Below are 17,439 nucleotides of genomic sequence, written 5' to 3'. Positions count from 1 at the left end.
GGGCCCCAAGCCTTGGGTCCCCCTATTCTAAAACTCCCTAAGGTCGCCGTCGTCCGCTGACCCAAAAACCCAAGGCGTGCTTGGGTTCTGCGCATGCACACTCGCGCCCCGCTATTACCCTATCCCCCTAACCGATAGGGTTCACCCTATTCTATAACTCCCTAGTATCTCTCTGTCAGTGCGCAACATTTTGCGGTAAACACGCAAGGGCAAAATATTCTTTAAATAAAAATATTCACGAATCATGTATGAATCAAATGCTGCACCGCGTACAACAGCCTCCAAGAGTACCTGAAATCCACCGCTATAGACATCCTGCTTTTGCTCTCACCTCTGCATGAGGCGGACATGACAGTAAGCGTATGAGTAAGACATCCGCGAGCGATTTGAAGGAAAATTTTCTGTAATCAATCGATCATAGTGCATCCGATAGGGCATTATACTTCCATTCCCAGTCTCTGACATCTGCGAACCACACGTTTGGAACCGTCTCTGTCTTCTCCTCACAAACATTGTATATGATACATACTGCTGCAACTACTAGTTGATGTCAGGAGGTTTAAGCACCACATTCCATCGTCCCTTAAGTTTCCGAAACGCATGCTGAACCACGTTGCGGCCGGAGCTGTGGTAGACCTTAAAGGACTGCTGTTCCTTTGTGGGCCTTTGATGTGAAGATGTGTAACCTTTCAATAACCACGGAACTTCCGCATAAGCGGGATCACCAACAAGCAAAAAAGGATTGCACGTCCATGGAAAACTTTCTCTCCTTTCAGCAGTAGCTCATCGGTTCCTCTGTAGACATTCGGTATCCCGAGGACTGTTGCGTCATGCTCACTTCCAGGCACATTGCATGTGATACTTCTGAATCTGCATAGTAAGTGTTCACGAATTTGGAGACTGAATACACTCGTGATTATAACGTTTTCATTATGAGCTTCAAAATCTTGGGAGATAAAATTGAAACGTTTGCCGAATTTTAATCACGCAAAACATTAATTCTGCGAAGAAAAAGGCGCAATCGCAAGTTATGAGCAGCATACATGGAAGAAATGCGTTTCAAAAATTATAAAATGATACTCGAACGAATAAAACTTACCGGCCTTTATCATCCACTATGCCTTGTATATTACACGGAGCCACATTTTTCTGTTGACGAAATCCCGATACCCGTGCTTGCACGCTACAGTAGGTGTGTGGCTACAGTCAATAGCTCCAAATATGTGTGCAAGTGACATTTACGTCCAACATTATCAATTTCTCTATGTAATGTTTCATCAGCGCACAGCACAGAGCACACATATATATATATATATTTATATATTCTTGTGTACACCAAACTGATTAGCCAGTCTACCCTGTATTTGCAGCAACTTGCTAGTTTAAAAAGGATAGATGGCCCCTCTCTTTTCGATTGGTACCGGCACCTGCACACACTCCGCTTCGCGTGACATATAAGGAGGCACAAGGGCTACAAAACTGGATAAATGATGCATGTGTCATTCTGGAAATTTCTTTCTAGTCTTCGTCTGTAAACTGTGTCTTCACAATTCAGCTCCATCAGTCATCAGATCGTGTTTCCATCGAGGGTATTCTCCGGTCATTGCTTGATACATCTGAAAAAAAAAAAAATAAAAGCTAATTTAATATTGTATGCCGTAATTACGAAGCGTGCAGAAAGGTACACAGTAATCTAGAATAAGAAAGATTAACTGCTTAATTTTGATATTCATTGAAGTTAGCAATATTTGTGCGTCGCTCTGTTCTATGTGTTATTCTAGGTGCTTTCAGTGTTTTCGATTGTCAGCTGCAAGGCAAGCAGGCAGCAAGACCCAATAAGGCACTCGTATTGAACGCATCATGTCGATGCGTTCGACGCTTCGGTCGATGTACGGGTGGACACTTTGACACCGACACGTTTGTACAGAGCGCTGAAGCGGTGAACTGCCGGTTGAAGAGCAAATATTTTTAAAGCTACACTGTAAAAAAAAATTTCGCCGATTTACGTAGAAACATGGAGGTAATTTATTGCCGAGCTGTTTCCGTATTTCATATAACGGACGTTCCTAATATAACGTAAAACCGTAAAACGGACTCTGTTAATTGGTTACAGAATCTCTGTTTCCTGATTACAGCATAATGTTTATTTCTGCATTATAAGGTTTCCGTTTTCTAAATACAGCATTGAGTTCATTTCTGCTTAACAGAATTTCTGTTTTCTCAATACAGCATCGTCCAAATTTCCATTATAGGGTTTCTGTTTTCTGAATACAGCATTGAGTTTATTTCTGCTTTACAGAATTTCTGTTTTCTGAATACAGCATCAAGTCCATTTTTGCATTATAGGATTTCTGTTTTCTGAATACAGCATTTAGTTCATTTCTGCTTTACAGAATATATGCCTTCTGAATACAGCATCAAGTCCATTTCTGCATGACCGAATTTTCCTTTTTCTAATTACGTTAAGCAACCTGTTACACAGACCTTCTTTTGCAATTATGAAGCTGTCTGCTTTCTGAGTCACGCGCACAATCAACAAAAAATGAAATCTGTTCTTTTACCGACAGTGCAGCATCGGCTGGTACGATGGGATATGATTGTTGATTTCTTTTTAGGAAGAATGTTGGTGTTCTTTCAGCATGCAGTTGAAGTGAGAGTAGCGTCGGTGACCACATGTGAATTTTGCGATTTATCTAGTGAAGAAACATGCACGCATGCAAATTGTGTAGGACTTTGTATGCAAATATATTTAACACCCATTCAATAGAACACGTACATGCGGCTTATTTCCCTTCGTACATTAAACTGCCTTCGGGGCATGCATCCTCTTTTGTAATCTGCCATTCTGTCTGAGATCCTCTGAAAAGCACAAAAAAACAGATAGTTTGTCAGAACCATTAGATTCTAGGCACTGGAAATAGATGGAGAATTGGTTTGGTTTGTGGAGTTTAACGTCCCAAAGCGACTCAGGCTACGAGAGCCGCCGTAGTGGGGGACTCCGGAAATTTATGCCACCTGGGGTTCTTTAACGTGCACTGACATAGCACAACACACGGGCGCCTTGCTTTTCACCTTTAACGAAAAGACGCAAAATGTTGTTTTCAGCACTTCTAAGGCAGTGATAAGATTAACACCTGAGTTTCTAGAATTCGACAAAAGAAATAAAATAAATTATGAAAAATATGGATATATTGTAGAAACTAACATGCAAATGTTAGTTTCGGGTAAAGGATTTGTTACCCTGTGTAACAGGGTAAAGGATTTGAGTTTAAACTTAAAAAAACAAAAAAAAAACAAAAAACTGAGGGACTATCAGTGATCTTAAATGTGCCACTGTACAAGGGCAAAATTATTGCAGAAGTCAGAACCATTTTTGGTAGGTCAGCTGTTTCAGTTTTTCCATGAGCAAACTTTCGACAAATGGGACGCTGGCATTTGAATGTTACCCCTGGACGTTCATTTTTTTCTGTACTCAATATTGGAAACCAAGTGGCACATGTTTCGAATGTATTACTACATGCTAAATCTGCCATGCCTTTTACTTTCTCTATGTAAAAAAGGTAAAATATTTGTTGAAAGTCATGCACGAGATGAAATGGGAAAAAAGCTTAAGTGATGCGGAAACGCAGAATTTTCAATTATTACACTGTTTCCAGGATCATGGTTAAAGACATATATATATATATATATATATATATATATATATATATATATATATATATATATATATATATATATATATATATATATATATATATATATATATATATATATTTAAATGAGGAGGCATCAGTTGTTTTTAACGTAGCAAGAATTCATCAAAAAAGATCAAGAGAGCCATGAAGGCATGCAGTCAAGAACAACCATGAGAAAATTGACACATGCTTAGTGTATCAGGAGATGGAACGAAGCTTCTGCGCCAACTTCATAACTGTCGAATGGACGCTGGTGAGTGACTTCTTTCCGCCTCGCCACTTGCTCCCTGACAAGGGACAGATGAAAAATATTTGCCTGTAAAACAGAAATGACTTGTTTTAGTTATGTTTGTTTTACCAAAGAATACATTGTAACATGCTTGTTATGTTTGTTGCTTAGTATTTCATAAACCGTATGAAACACTGAATAGTTGGCTAAGTAGTTCAGCTAGAATATTCAAAGGCGAACAAACGTTTTCAGTGCAACTATTTAACATTCATGCAATTCTCGAACACTGATGTGTATCGCTGATTGCTTACTATTCCAAAAACTTCGGCTGCAGAAAAAGGTGAAATAGTGGCTAAACAACCTGCAAAAATTCTTTTAGTTATTTATACATCTCTGGATATAAGTAAATAAAATCGTAATGTACTGTGGCATAGATTCACGTATTCTGCAATACCCCCAACGAAAGGGAATTGCAAACGCGCACAAAGTCACAGGTGTATATCTTGTTGGAGCTACGAGAGGTTGCACACTAATAGAGCTTAAATTATGTGCAAAAATATTTCGTAGATTTTTCTTACAGTAAGGAACAGATCTGGCCATCACATCGGTGCATGTCAGTAACGTGTCTATTAAAAAGCCCTTGGGCTAGGTGTTTAGAAGGCTCTTGACGAAAGTGACAAGGGCACGTTGTGCGGCCTAGTCCCGCGAGGCAAGCAAAATGAGCCATGGTGGGGTTCGAGGCAAATAATAAGTGGGAGACGAAGTCTGTATGGCGTTGTGTGAGGCAATGTTCTATATCTGCTTATATATGTGAACAGCTAGGGCACTGCGACATGGAAGAGTGTTTGTACAAGTAAAGTTTGGCTGCTGTGTGAAGACGGAACTGCTGAAGTATGCACTTTTCATAGATCGATAAGGGTGGGCGTCCTAAGTGGCAAGTTAGCTGAGTCAAATCACTGGTGCGTGCATTATTCATAGCCTATCGCTTTGTACACCGTCTGCATTCACCCTCGGTGGACTCGTCCATAGGAGCCTCAGCACCCGGTTTACAATAGAGCAGGCAAGCTATATTATATAGTAGTAAGCCAGCTCATAGAAGTGCACAGAAATTATGTTTTCTTGCCTGCACCACTGCTGAATTTGACAAGATAGGGAACACTATTTTCTTAATGAAAAAGTTGAGTACTGGAAACAAGACTAGAAAAGTAGCGTTACATGCATTAGTATATACAGCACATAATTATAAATCAGTTCTAAAAACAACAAGAAAAGTAAGGACAGGAGGAAAGATATTTTCAAATGGTCCTTTAAAGGCACTATGCTGAAATGCTTCGCCTCAACAAGTACAATAAACGAAGAATCAAGTGTTAAATGGAGAAATGACATTCATCCCATATATACGATACAGCAAAAAAAAAAAAAAAAAAAAACGATAAGAGCCTCACCTCTGGATAAATTCCAGCGTCGTTGCCGCTGGCTCTGCATACTCAAGATTCAGGACTTATTACAGCTCGAAAAGCAGGCAAGCTACCTCATTGAATGATGCTGGCTCTATAAATACAGCCTCCTGTTCACAAAACACGCACTGCTTTCCATATATGGTACCTGAAATAGAATAAACATTTTTGTTTTGCTTCTAATGCAACACAGAGCCAGTGCTTTATTTAAAGTAGCCTAAAAAGTGAAAGCATCATACGCACTGGTGCTGTCAATATGAAAGGAGCAGGTAATTTGCAAAAAAAAAAAATGAAGACAATTTTTTGGTTAATTTTTAATAACATAAATATTGACTTCAGTATTGTAAGCCATAGAAAATGCTAAAAAATGCTAGTAACAAAAAAAAGAAAGATGTGCCTGTCGCGCAAAATTGTATAATAATCATTATTTGAATACTCGAAGTGGCAACTTTGTCCCATTCTTTTTCGGAAGTCTATGCCTTCAAATGGTCATTTTGACTGAAATAGGAACACATAGTGATCTTGTATAATGCTCGCATATCTACAGTTTACAAGAACATATACCCATACTCATTGGTTAGATATATGACAATATCTCGTAACCTATGAAGACAGCTTCCCAAAATTTAAACCGTAATTTAATTTGGTTAGTTAGCCGTTTTGTGAGTGAAGAGCTAAGCAATCCAGGAAAGGGCATGGTTCACTACAATTAGTCCAACCACACAATCTGCTGCCGCATCCATATGTACAAAACATGATAATAAATACCATCATCAAGCTTACCGAGTACAAATATAACTGGCGTGGACGGCAAATCGGAGATCCTGGATGAATGCTCGTGCCTTCCTGATAAGAGGCGGGAGTAAAATCAAATTCATCTGGTAACGAACAAGAACAGCTTATAGTGCTCCAAAACAGTGATAACTAACTTTATAGCCATGTTTCTTTACTCAGCCGATGCACCGAATCCTTTGGTTTCTAGGAACATATACGCGGCAAACAATACAGCTGCGGATATTCCGACAGTCACCTGCAGATTTAACTTCAATGGTGCAGCTCTCTATTCCATGCTACAGATGCTAAGCATTTCAACAAAAATAAAACGGCGGTGACAGGTGTACCTTTTCTTTTTACTACTAAGAAGTTTCCTTTCTTTGATGGGTTCCACGCTCCTATTCCGTATAGCCATAAGCATCAATCTTGCTAGTAGAAAAGAGTGGTGCCAGCATATGGTAGCTACCGAACCTAACAAGCATACTGAAAAGACGTAAGGGAAGTCAAACTGCAATAATCAAGGCTTCTAATAATTATAGTTCTTTCTTCTTTCTTTCATATAGTTCCAAGTTTCAATGAATAAGGCCATGAAGGCTGTTAGGTTATACCTGACACCACAATAGTTTCACATTATTTTACAATCTCCAAAATGGATTGCTCAGGATTCACTACTGAAGTACAGTGGGGTTTATAACTCACTTCAAAGATACGGTAGAGAGCACGAGGGTCGTCCTTGAAGTATGCGGCAAGGAGATGCATTACCACATCTGCCTCAGCTCTGATGTTGCTTTTTGTTTCTTCGAGCGGCCGCTCTGCAAGCAGGTACATGATTTCCTTTGAAGGTGCACTGTCAAGGTACTTCACAAGGAGTGGAGCGCATATTGCAATACTGTCCTGAAATCTGGCCTGGAATAAATTAAAACATTTTTTTTTCATCTTTGGCAAGCAAAGATTATTGGTAGGCTTCAATGGCAAAAGACAAATGTTTGCTTTGACATGTATGCAGAAATTTAAATTTGCAGCAAGAAACACTGCAGTATGCTACCAATTTTCTACGGCTATCACAGTATCCCCATTGAATGTGATGCGGGTCTGGCAGTCCTAAACCAAAGAAACAAATTATCGGGGAAAAAAAAATAAACATTTAAAAGTTCGCATAAAATGATGCCCATTTACATCGTACTGATTAAATTTAGCTGCAGATCTTCACCACCCTAGGATTTCCACAACTTTCGCTGCTCTGCACAAGGTCTGTGCTTGTAATGCTCAAATTTTTCATTCGCAAAAGCAATATCTTTCACAGCATAGCTTGGTTTCCTCACATATCAGTCAGCAGAACTGAATATGCACAACTCCAACTTGTACACTGCAGCCATTCTTTTTATCTCACCTGAACATCTTTCCCAAGAAAGTTATGTGCGTGACTGTAGAAGAATGGTCTGTGAAATAACAATGGCCATTCTTCTTTCACTTGGGCTGTGGTATGCACAGGGTTAGCCGAGTTGATGAACACCCGTTGGTAAAAATATGTTTCTTTCATGCACGCCATTGCAAGCGGCTCGTCTATATCTCTGAATGTTTTCCTTCCTTCCTTTTTCAAAAAATCTATTTTTTCATAGTCATTTTCGGCAATTGGCTTTTTAACAGGCTGCCAGTTCTGACAGCCATAGCTGCTGCTTTTACTTTTCTTAACTTGTTTTTTTTGTATGCTGCAGTGCCTGTGTTTCACGATGCTAATTTTCTACTCTGTTCTCTATTTGAAATGAATGGTCCACAATATGTGACACAAGCTTCATCCGTAATGACTCGTATCTCCCGCAGGATGGCACAATACACAGGAAGGCAATGTTTCCTGTTTCAGCATGGTTTCTGTGGTGCCTGAAGACATGGCTTCTGAAGGTTCGGTAGTTCTTGAACGTAGCACCGCACGGACTGATTGTACATAAGGCTCCACCGAGTACACTACTATGATAAGAAAAATGTTCAAAGTAGGCCAGCCATGTAGAAAAGCTCTGCGCATATCTCGGGCATCTGTTCATCTTTCAGCACCATCCGGTAATAACGCTATAATAAAAAATAAGTTGTCATATAATTTACAAACAAGCTGTCATACGAAGACCACCCCGCGCACAACCCTATGAACAATCAGCACCATGTCTTGTCGCCTGCCAAAGCCACGCCCGTTATTTTTCGCTGACAATTAGCCGGATTTTCTGCTAATCGGCAACTTTAACGCTATCGCATTAATATTGCATACTGCGGTCGAACAGCTCCAGTTGAAAACAAATTTCCACGGTACAAACGAGCGAATTAGTTCGCGATTGACAAGTGGTTTATGCCTCCTTAAATCTGATCGCCGCAGCTGACCAAAATACAAGCCAAGGTGCTGCTGTGTGCTGCTTAAGTACCGCTCAACACCGGACGTTCGTTTAGTCGGACAGTGCTATAAAATAGTTTCGATACGGTCCGAGTAGTTCCTCTGTCTGGACTCATCATGCGGAGAAACGAAAATCATATGAGCAATGCAAATAAACAAGTTTGTAAAGAGAGCGCGCCCTGTATCGAAATTGTTCACTGAATAAAACGTTTGCACTGCCTGAATGGCGCCTTTGCGAAGCGCGCAGCACTGCTCTTAGACACCCGTATGAAGCCAGTCACGAGTTGCACCTCAAAGACAATTGTAAGATTGTTCTCAACTGTTAGGCGAACACGTTGTCTTTTTTTGCTCGTCGGTGATCCAGATGTATTCGCAAGCGCACAAGATGGCTGGGTCGTCAAAGATAAAAAGTTGCAATGCAGTATCGCAGTTCAGACGTTCAGCTCCACACGTCCACGCCCTGTGCTCACTTGAAAAAGGCGCAAGAATGCAGTGCGCAACCGCTACGGCGCATGCGTCATTGCCCTAGCGACGAGGGGACGAAGCAGTCGTCGGCGCGGGCGGCTTTATGCAGCAGACGGTGCGGAGTAAGCGCGAAGGCGTGAGAACGTTGTTTTCCGCTGGGAGATGACACGTACAAGGCGTGATTAAAAAAAAAAAAATGGCTTACATCGAATCGGCCAACACGGCGACAACCGAAGAGCCTGGGAACGCCGACTTCTAGAGCAGTTTTCTATTTGTGTTTAGAGTAAATGGCGCAGTACCCAAGGTCTATTTACAGTACCTCTCACTTGTCGGTGGGCGCAGCGCCGGGAGGGAAGAGGTGAACGAAAGAATGAAAAAAAAAAAGTACGCCAGCGGAGGTTTCGATCTCAACTTACACTGAGACCGCATAGCAGACAGGCGCACCTGTATTTTGACTCCATTGCAACACCGCCGCCGCGGCCGCGATGAAAGCGCTTCTCCGATCACCGGCCGAGAGCGCATTGCTTTGCGCGTTAGGTGATGCTGCCGTGTATACTATGCTTGACAGCGGCAGCATCCGGCCAGAGGAGAAACGATGCGCGGCTTTGGAATGTTGCTTTTGTGCAGGTGGTTCGAGAAGCCCAGCCCGGTGGGAAGGCGTGGGAGCATGTACAGTGTGCATGCTTGGGGATCTTCCATACTTGGGCATGCGGGCGTCGCAGTGGCGTGAACTCCTCCTTCATCCATGCCCGGTTCACGGATTTTCAATACGTATTGAATCAAACGGAAGCGCATGAAATTCGATTCAAGGATGTTCAATACTTATTGAGTAAAACGGAAGTGTCTGAAATGCTTATAAGGACATTCTCCTTCATCCGTGCGCCAATTCTCGGATGTTCAATACGTATTGAGGAAAACAGTACCGTTTGACGTTCTTTTAAGGAGGTTGTCTGCGTAAAATTACGTTTTTTTTTTTACAGTGTAGTGCTCTTGTAAGATATAGTTTTCTTCGCACTGCCAAGCATTATTCGGGTACTATGGACACGCTTGTTCAAGACTGCACTATATTCTTACCTTGCTTAAAATCCACTGGTTGCTGGTCCACCTTGCAACAATTTCCCGGTAGCACGTAAGATCGCATCGCTGCAAGCTCTCTAAATGTTGTATGTAGGGCATGGTGTATAGCAGGACGTCAGCATTAGTCTACGCCGCTAAAATAATGACAACGCATTAACGAAATGCTGCAGTCTGATGGATGATGCAGGTATCGCAAGACCACGCCGTCTGCTTCAGCGGGAGGCGCCGTAGGAAAGCAACCGGAAGAGTGTGATCGGCTTCGCTCTCACTCACAAATTGGTGGCCTTGCAATCCGACCCGCAATCAGGAGGTACCAGGTTCGGTCCCTGGTGCCGCCGGGCGCCCACCGGTTTTCAATTGGAACATGCTTTCCCCCTGCCTGGTGGTCGGCTCTTTGGGGTGAAATGCCTGGGAAAGGAGTCATAGGTCCCAAATAGTCGCCGATGGGCAGTGATTCGTTCCGCCATCGGACAACAATAAGTCCGCCTCGCGCAGCAAACGCCCGTAATGCGGCCGACAAATTGTACTTCCAGCATGTCCAAGAAGGCATCTCTACATATATATAAAGCACTATGCACTTCGAGTTTACAAATACGGCTGCAGAGTTCACGAAGTTGGATGTAAGCTGTTACATGTGCTAACGCTGTAGTCTTTGAATACTATACCAGCATTTTCACTTGAACACAAAAATATATCACAGTTACGGTCGAGCAGGAAGGCGTTTAAGTGCACAAAATATGAACGCGGGTTTGGGGAAGTTCCTGCAGTAAAAAAGAACATGTAGCACTTTTCCAAGACTCAGGCAACCCGCACTCTCACCAAAATGTTACCATAACATGCTGTCACTTGATGGAACACTTGGTGACATATGAACTTTCTTTTCATGGGATTTCAGGTTATAAATGCGAGTAAATGCCAGAGAGCAAAATTGACAATCATATGACTTTTCTCGTTTGTGGCTTTGCACATGACGAGCCAAGAGGGGCTTCTTTATAAATGCCTTTAGACAAAGATTGCACTTGTGGGTCCTCTCGCCTGCGTGAGTGAGAAGGTGAAGTCCTCTGCTGGAGTAATAAGGTTCTTTAATATTCCCTATTTGATGTATAGTATCCATTTTGTATAATCAGAATAAGTTTCATGCATCGTAATTACCCAGGATCGTAATTCCGTATGTTATGACAAACTCACGCATGGGGGTACATCATATAGATATATCTGTTGCTGTCCGCAAAATCCAACCGTGCTGGAGGTATCAGCCTAGCTAAAAAAGAAGGAATTTTTAACCAGCAGTCAGCTCATTCCAAGCTTCATAAGAAGGGTATTGCTAAAAACAGCCTGCATGCCGCTTTTGGTAAAAAAAACCTACCTACATGAAATGACAGGCAGCGTGGCTGCCTGGCTGCAAACACTAATCAGCGCAAGGTTTCCTTGTCAGGTGATCACGTCTGTTTTAGAGGCCCTTTCCCGCCGCAGTGAAGAAGCACAAGGTGCTAGCCCTGTTCCCATTCTATATTACCATCAAATCTTCCCCCACTTCGTGGCTCAGAAGAGTGACGGCCTGGTAACCTCTACTGCACCCAAAAACTGGCTGGCGTGGGCAATATGGTGCAGGGAAAGCACAAGAAGGAGTGCAGCATCAAGCAGGTATATAGGCAGGATTGTCCCGTGCGACAGCAGCGTCGTTTAGCGGATACCGCTGCCCTGTGTCGAAATCTACATAAAAAATTGGATGTCGCATGAAACGTCACTCTTCTGGAGCACCACGCAGTACTAGGAACACTGGCTAGGTTGGGCAACTGGCCGTCCGTTGCCGCCACTGCCATTGTTCTTTTCTACATGCAGAACAGAGGCGTGAGCCTCAGTTCCGTAAAATGACAATCTTGAAGAAGTTTGCTTCCAAACTCAACAGACAAGTACAGGAAGAATTTTGCTTTTAGATGGAGTTCTGCTCTTGTGTTAGCAGTTGAATCCTCGGTTGCCTTATCCGGTAGCTTAAGGAGTCTATCATGACAGCTTTCCCACACATGGCAGCATGGCAGTGTTCTTACTTTGCCATTACTTTGCCAAGATCAGGCTCAATGTAGAGGTCGACCACGTTTATGTCAGCCTTCAAATGCTTTTTATCGAAAACATGGTTTCCTGTGCTTGGCACGTCACGATATAAAACGAAAAAGTGATGGTGGTTCAATCCTGCAGAAATTGACTGACTGTTGTACTGGAATTTTTAACTAACACAATGCAGGGTTTGGCCTCAAGGCCTCTCACCACGCGGTGAGGGGAAATACAAACGCACCTGTGCGGTCCGCACGGGCGTCCAGCGTGTCAGAAGACGCGATGGACGCAAGCCAAGGCAGTCCTGTGCCGTCGACGTCAGACGGGCGGCGCAGCTCCTTGGATCGACAAAAACGAGAAAAGCCCCGAATCAGAGGGCCTGAAAACAAAACTTAGATTTCTCTACTCATTTAATACAAAACGGCTTTTTTTGCAATGGAATTGCAGAGGACTTTTAACTAATATGAATGACATAAAACACTTATTGGCCACTCACTCACCCCTAGCCTTGTGTTTGCAAGAGACAAATTTAGGTCCCAAACAGAACATACTCAAAAACTATGCAGTCTTCCGTCGCGACCGAGAGCAAGCTCTCAGGCTCTCAGGTGGCGTTGCCATCATAGTAAAAAATGGAGTAGCAGTCCGAGAACACAAACTTAAAACTAACTTTGAAGCTATAGCGGTAACCTTCCAGGCTTTTAAAACTATAACTGTACGATGCATATACTTAGAGCCACACCTTAAATTTAGTAGTTATGAATTAGACGATCTTTTAAAGCAGCTTCCAGAGCCATTTTTAATAGTAGGAGATTTTAATGCACATTCCATCCTTTGGCCATTTTTAATAGTAGGAGATTTTAATGCACAAGCCATGCTTTGGGGCAGTAGGAAAACAGATACGAGAGGCGAAATCATCGAGGATTGTATACTATGTAACAATATCTGTCTCCTTAACACCGGGAAACCAACCTACTGTTCATCTAGTTCAGGAAAAATGAGTTTTATTAATTTATCCCTCAGCTCACCATCAATTTTTACAGATTTTAAATGGGATGTTTTAGATAATCCATACGGAAGTGATCACTTACCTATACTAATCAGCTTAACATCTTCACCACAAATCATCCCATCCAAGCCGCGACGCTGGAAGCTGCATTTAGCCGATTGGGCACTGTCCCGAGAGAAGGCCAGCCTAGAAAAAAATTACTCCAGATAAATATAATACAGATGAACTAAATGATGCTTACACAAATTGTATTCTTACTGCAGCACATATAGCAATTCCTCAGTCCTCAGGAGTGGTGAAACAAAATCACAAAACCTGGTATTCAAAAGAATGTAAACAAGCAAAACAAGAACAAAACAAAGCATGGGGAATTTTTCGCAGATACCCAACACAGGACAATTTCGCCAAGTTTAAAAAAGCAAGAGCAAAAGCCCGCTACATCCGCCGCCGCGCCGAAAAAGCCTCCTGGAAGAACTATGTAACTTCTATAAACAGCTCAAAAACATGAAAACAAATGTGGAAACAGGTTAGAAAGCTAAATGGCAGCTACTCTCCATTTACCATTCCCCTTCTAACAGCCCCCGGAGTACAGACAACTATACAAGAACAGGCCGACATTGTAGGTGAATATATTTCTGCAGTTTCCAGTTCATCACACTACACTCAAACATTCCTAAAAAACACAAAAAAAACAGCAGAGAAACAAAAACTCCTTACAAGTAGTGGTACAAAAGAACCCTATAATAGCTTAATTACACTACAAGAAATAGAAAATGTTCTAACTGCCGGTAAACAAACTGCACCTGGTCCTGACCAAATTCACTACAAAATGCTCGCCCACTTATCCGAACCTGCCATAGAGGCACTATTAAAATTTTTTAACAAAATATGGGTCCTAGGAAAATTGCCAGAGGCGTGGAAAAAAGCTGTTGTCGTACCATTTTTAAAACCCGGAAAGGAGCCGACATCTCCTGGTAGTTATAGGCCCATTGCTCTCACCAGCTGTTTAGCGAAATCCTTTGAAAGTGTTTTAAACATCAGACTAACTTTTGTTTTAGAATCTCATCAACTTTTAAGCATTCATCAGTGCGGTTTTAAAAAAGGATGCTCAACAACTGACCATCTCGTGCGTCTTGAAAACACTATCAGAGAGGCTTTTATACATCGACAGCATTGCCTTGCCGTTTTTTTTTTTTGACCTTGAGAAAGCATATGATACAACTTGGAGGTATGGGATATTGCGCGACCTAGCAGATTTAGGCATATGTGGCAGAATGCTAAAGGTTTTAAGTGACTTTTTGTCACATCGGTCGTTTCAAGTACGTCTTGGGACCACTTTATCAAGAACCTTTCTGCAGGAGAATGGTGTGCCCCAAGGGTGCATTTTAAGCACCACACTTTTCGTTGTAAAAATGAATACGATTAGTAAAGTAATACCAAATTCCATAATGTATTCACTCTATGTGGACGACCTTCAAATAGCCTACACATCATGCAACATGTCCACATGTGAGAGACAGATCCAATTAACAATAAATAAGCTAACAAAATGGGCCAGTGAAAATGGGTTTACATTTTCCCCGCAGAAGACAGTGGCAGTTATGTTCTCGCTCAAACGAGGCATACAGCCCAATCCTACCTTGCACCTAAATGAAATCAAATTGCCCATAAACAATAACCACAAATTCTTGGGCATTACTTTTGACAAAAAACTCACTTTTCTCCCTCACATACAAGCACTAAAGAAGAAAGCCTCCAAATCCCTAAACATCCTAAAAGTCCTTTCACGCAAACATTGGGGATCTGATAGGGCATGCCTTTTGCATATATATCGCTCTGTTGTGCGCTCCTCCTTGGACTATGGAAGCATAGTTTATGGATCAGCTAGGCAATGATATTTAAAGAAATTAGATTCAGTGCATAACTTAGGCCTCCGCCTTGCTTGTGGTGCATACAGAACGTCTCCTGTGCATAGCCTCTATGTTGAAACTAACGAGCCTTCACTGAAAGATAGACGAGCTTTACTTACATGCGCATATGTCCTCAGAATAAGGACACGGAAAAAGCACATCTGTTACCCGATTGTCACAACTTGCCCCCCCCCCCCCCCCCCCCCCCCGAACAATATCCTCAAATAAGCCTCAGACAACAAGACCATTGATAATGCGATTTGAAGACATTTGCCGTGAGCTCCATATTCTGGACACCTTGCCTGATGTCGCTCAAGAAAATAGGCCCCTGGCCCCATGGTACAACTTTCCAACAGTGTGTGACCTCACTTTTACACAGTTCAAAAAGAGCGAAACTCCTACAGAACATATATTACAAGAATATCGCGCACTAAAAGAGAAATACAGAAAATGCACAGAGCTTTACACGGATGGATCAAAAACTGCCTCTTATGTTGGCTGCGCTGTAGTGGATCGGAACTCCGAAAAAATTATTCGACTTCCTCAATGTGCATCAGTATTTGCAGCCGAGTGTTATGTTGTCCTGGTAGCTGTAGCAAAAATTGTGTATGAGGGCACTGAGAACAGTGTTATTTATACAGATTCACTTAGTGCACTCACAGCTCTAAACTCCAGAAATGCAGTCATGCCATTACTCGGTAACATAATACACGATGTAATAAAGATATCAACCCAAGGACATAACATAATATTCTGTTGGGTTCCAAGCCACATGGGCATTGAAGGAAATGAGAGAGCGGACGTGTGTGCTGCTCAAGCAGGCAGGAAAGAAATAGAGAAAGTAAACATACCTTATAAGGATTGCATAAAGTTAATTAGACGAAAACAAAAGGATATATGGCAGTCTATATGGAATAACCAAGAAAGTAATAAATTGCACCTCGTAAAGCCTATAATAGAAGAATGGGAAACAAGCACTCATCAGGAACGCTTCATGGAGGTTACAGTATGCCGTCTGCGTATCGGGCACACACATCTCACACATAACTTTTTGCTAATGAAACAAGATAAGCCTACGCGTGGAGAATGCGGAGAAGTACTCACAGTCAACCACATACTGATTACATGCCCAAAACTAGAGACACTATGGAGAAAGCATTTCACTATTTTTTATGATCGTGCCATCCCTTTCCATCCCAAATTACTTTTAGGAGAAAGAGCAATAATAAACTTAACATGTGTTCTTAGTTTTTTAAAAGAAGCAGACGTTCTGAATAAACTGTAAACTTTAATGAACCTTCTTTCCCTTTTCAAATAAGAACAGATTTTAACCTTGCGCATGATAGCCTCAGTTGCTTATGCGCCAAAAAACCCCAAATACAATACAATACAATACAAAACAGGGTTTAGATTCGAGGAAAGCTACAAAACACCACTTCGCACTCAGTGATAGAAGTTTGCACGGGCCGGGCCCGATCCGCTAAGGAATGTTGTGACCTATTGAAATGGGAGGGTGACATCGAAATTCAGCCCTACAGGGCGCTTGGACCTCGAGAAACACCCTGAGCAAAATCCCCGCAGGTACTATCGTTTTGGTTTGGTTAAATTGATCTGTAATATCTTAGCTTACGACTTTATGAAAATGAGAATGTTTTAAGTGTCGATGCATTTTCTTAACACACAGATGATTAGCTGAGATGAGCTTCTTTTATGCGTGTCGCCAAACGAGAGTAGCACCAGAGAGCACCTGTCTCGCATACCGTTTAAGCGTCTGCTAGGTCCGAACAAAAGAAAGACTTCGGGGAAGAAAACAGAGTTTCGCGTGATACTTACTACTGAACGCGAAACACTACCCTTCAGCGCGTCACACTGACTCTAAGACAGACTCAAAATAAGCAAGCGGACAGTTGAGGTTAAATTCATTTCCGCGTAGTCATGGTATGTCCTTAGGTCTCTAGATGACAGGTTAAAATTATAACAGGACTGCATTTTGATTCTGCTTAGCCATTTCTGTGGAAGGAAAGACGTCTCCTCTCTTCCGCGGATTTCCCGTGCTGATCAGTTGGTCGTATCTATCTCGTGTGAGCGAGAGCCTCCTGCCCCTCTTTTGCTTTGTGTCAAAGACACGCATACGCCATTTGTGTCTTGCTGAACAAACTGAAAACGAAAACGATTTCTCTAGATTGTACATTTCTTAAGAAAGCCAATGTTTTAAATCAAATATCAGAACCGTAACTGTAAGCACTTCACATAACAAGTCATGTAACCTTGTGTTTGGCGCTATATAGCCATAGTTGCTGTTGCTTCATTAAAACCTCATATAACTAACCTTTTTCTTCCTTGTACCGAACACACGCATACACCATGTGTGTCTTACTAAAAAAACTAAAAAAAAAG

General features: G+C 41.9%; 1 long non-coding RNA gene across 1 annotated transcript; it reads right to left on the bottom strand.

The window, feature by feature from the left end:
- Positions 1–2,780: 2,780 nt before the first annotated feature.
- On the bottom strand, positions 2,781–6,222 carry LOC146184590 (uncharacterized). The gene is made up of 4 exons (XR_014708895.1): positions 6,165–6,222; positions 5,370–5,529; positions 3,882–4,011; positions 2,781–2,859 (listed from the first exon to the last, which is right to left on the bottom strand). It is a non-coding gene; the product is annotated as an uncharacterized LOC146184590 (long non-coding RNA).
- Positions 6,223–17,439: the final 11,217 nt, after the last annotated feature.

Source organism: Amblyomma maculatum, chromosome 7, assembly GCF_055883805.1.
Source record: "Amblyomma maculatum isolate TAMU_Amacu chromosome 7, ASM5588380v1, whole genome shotgun sequence".
NCBI lineage: Eukaryota > Metazoa > Arthropoda > Arachnida > Ixodida > Ixodidae > Amblyomma > Amblyomma maculatum.
This window is presented reverse-complemented; position numbering and strand designations above follow the sequence as displayed.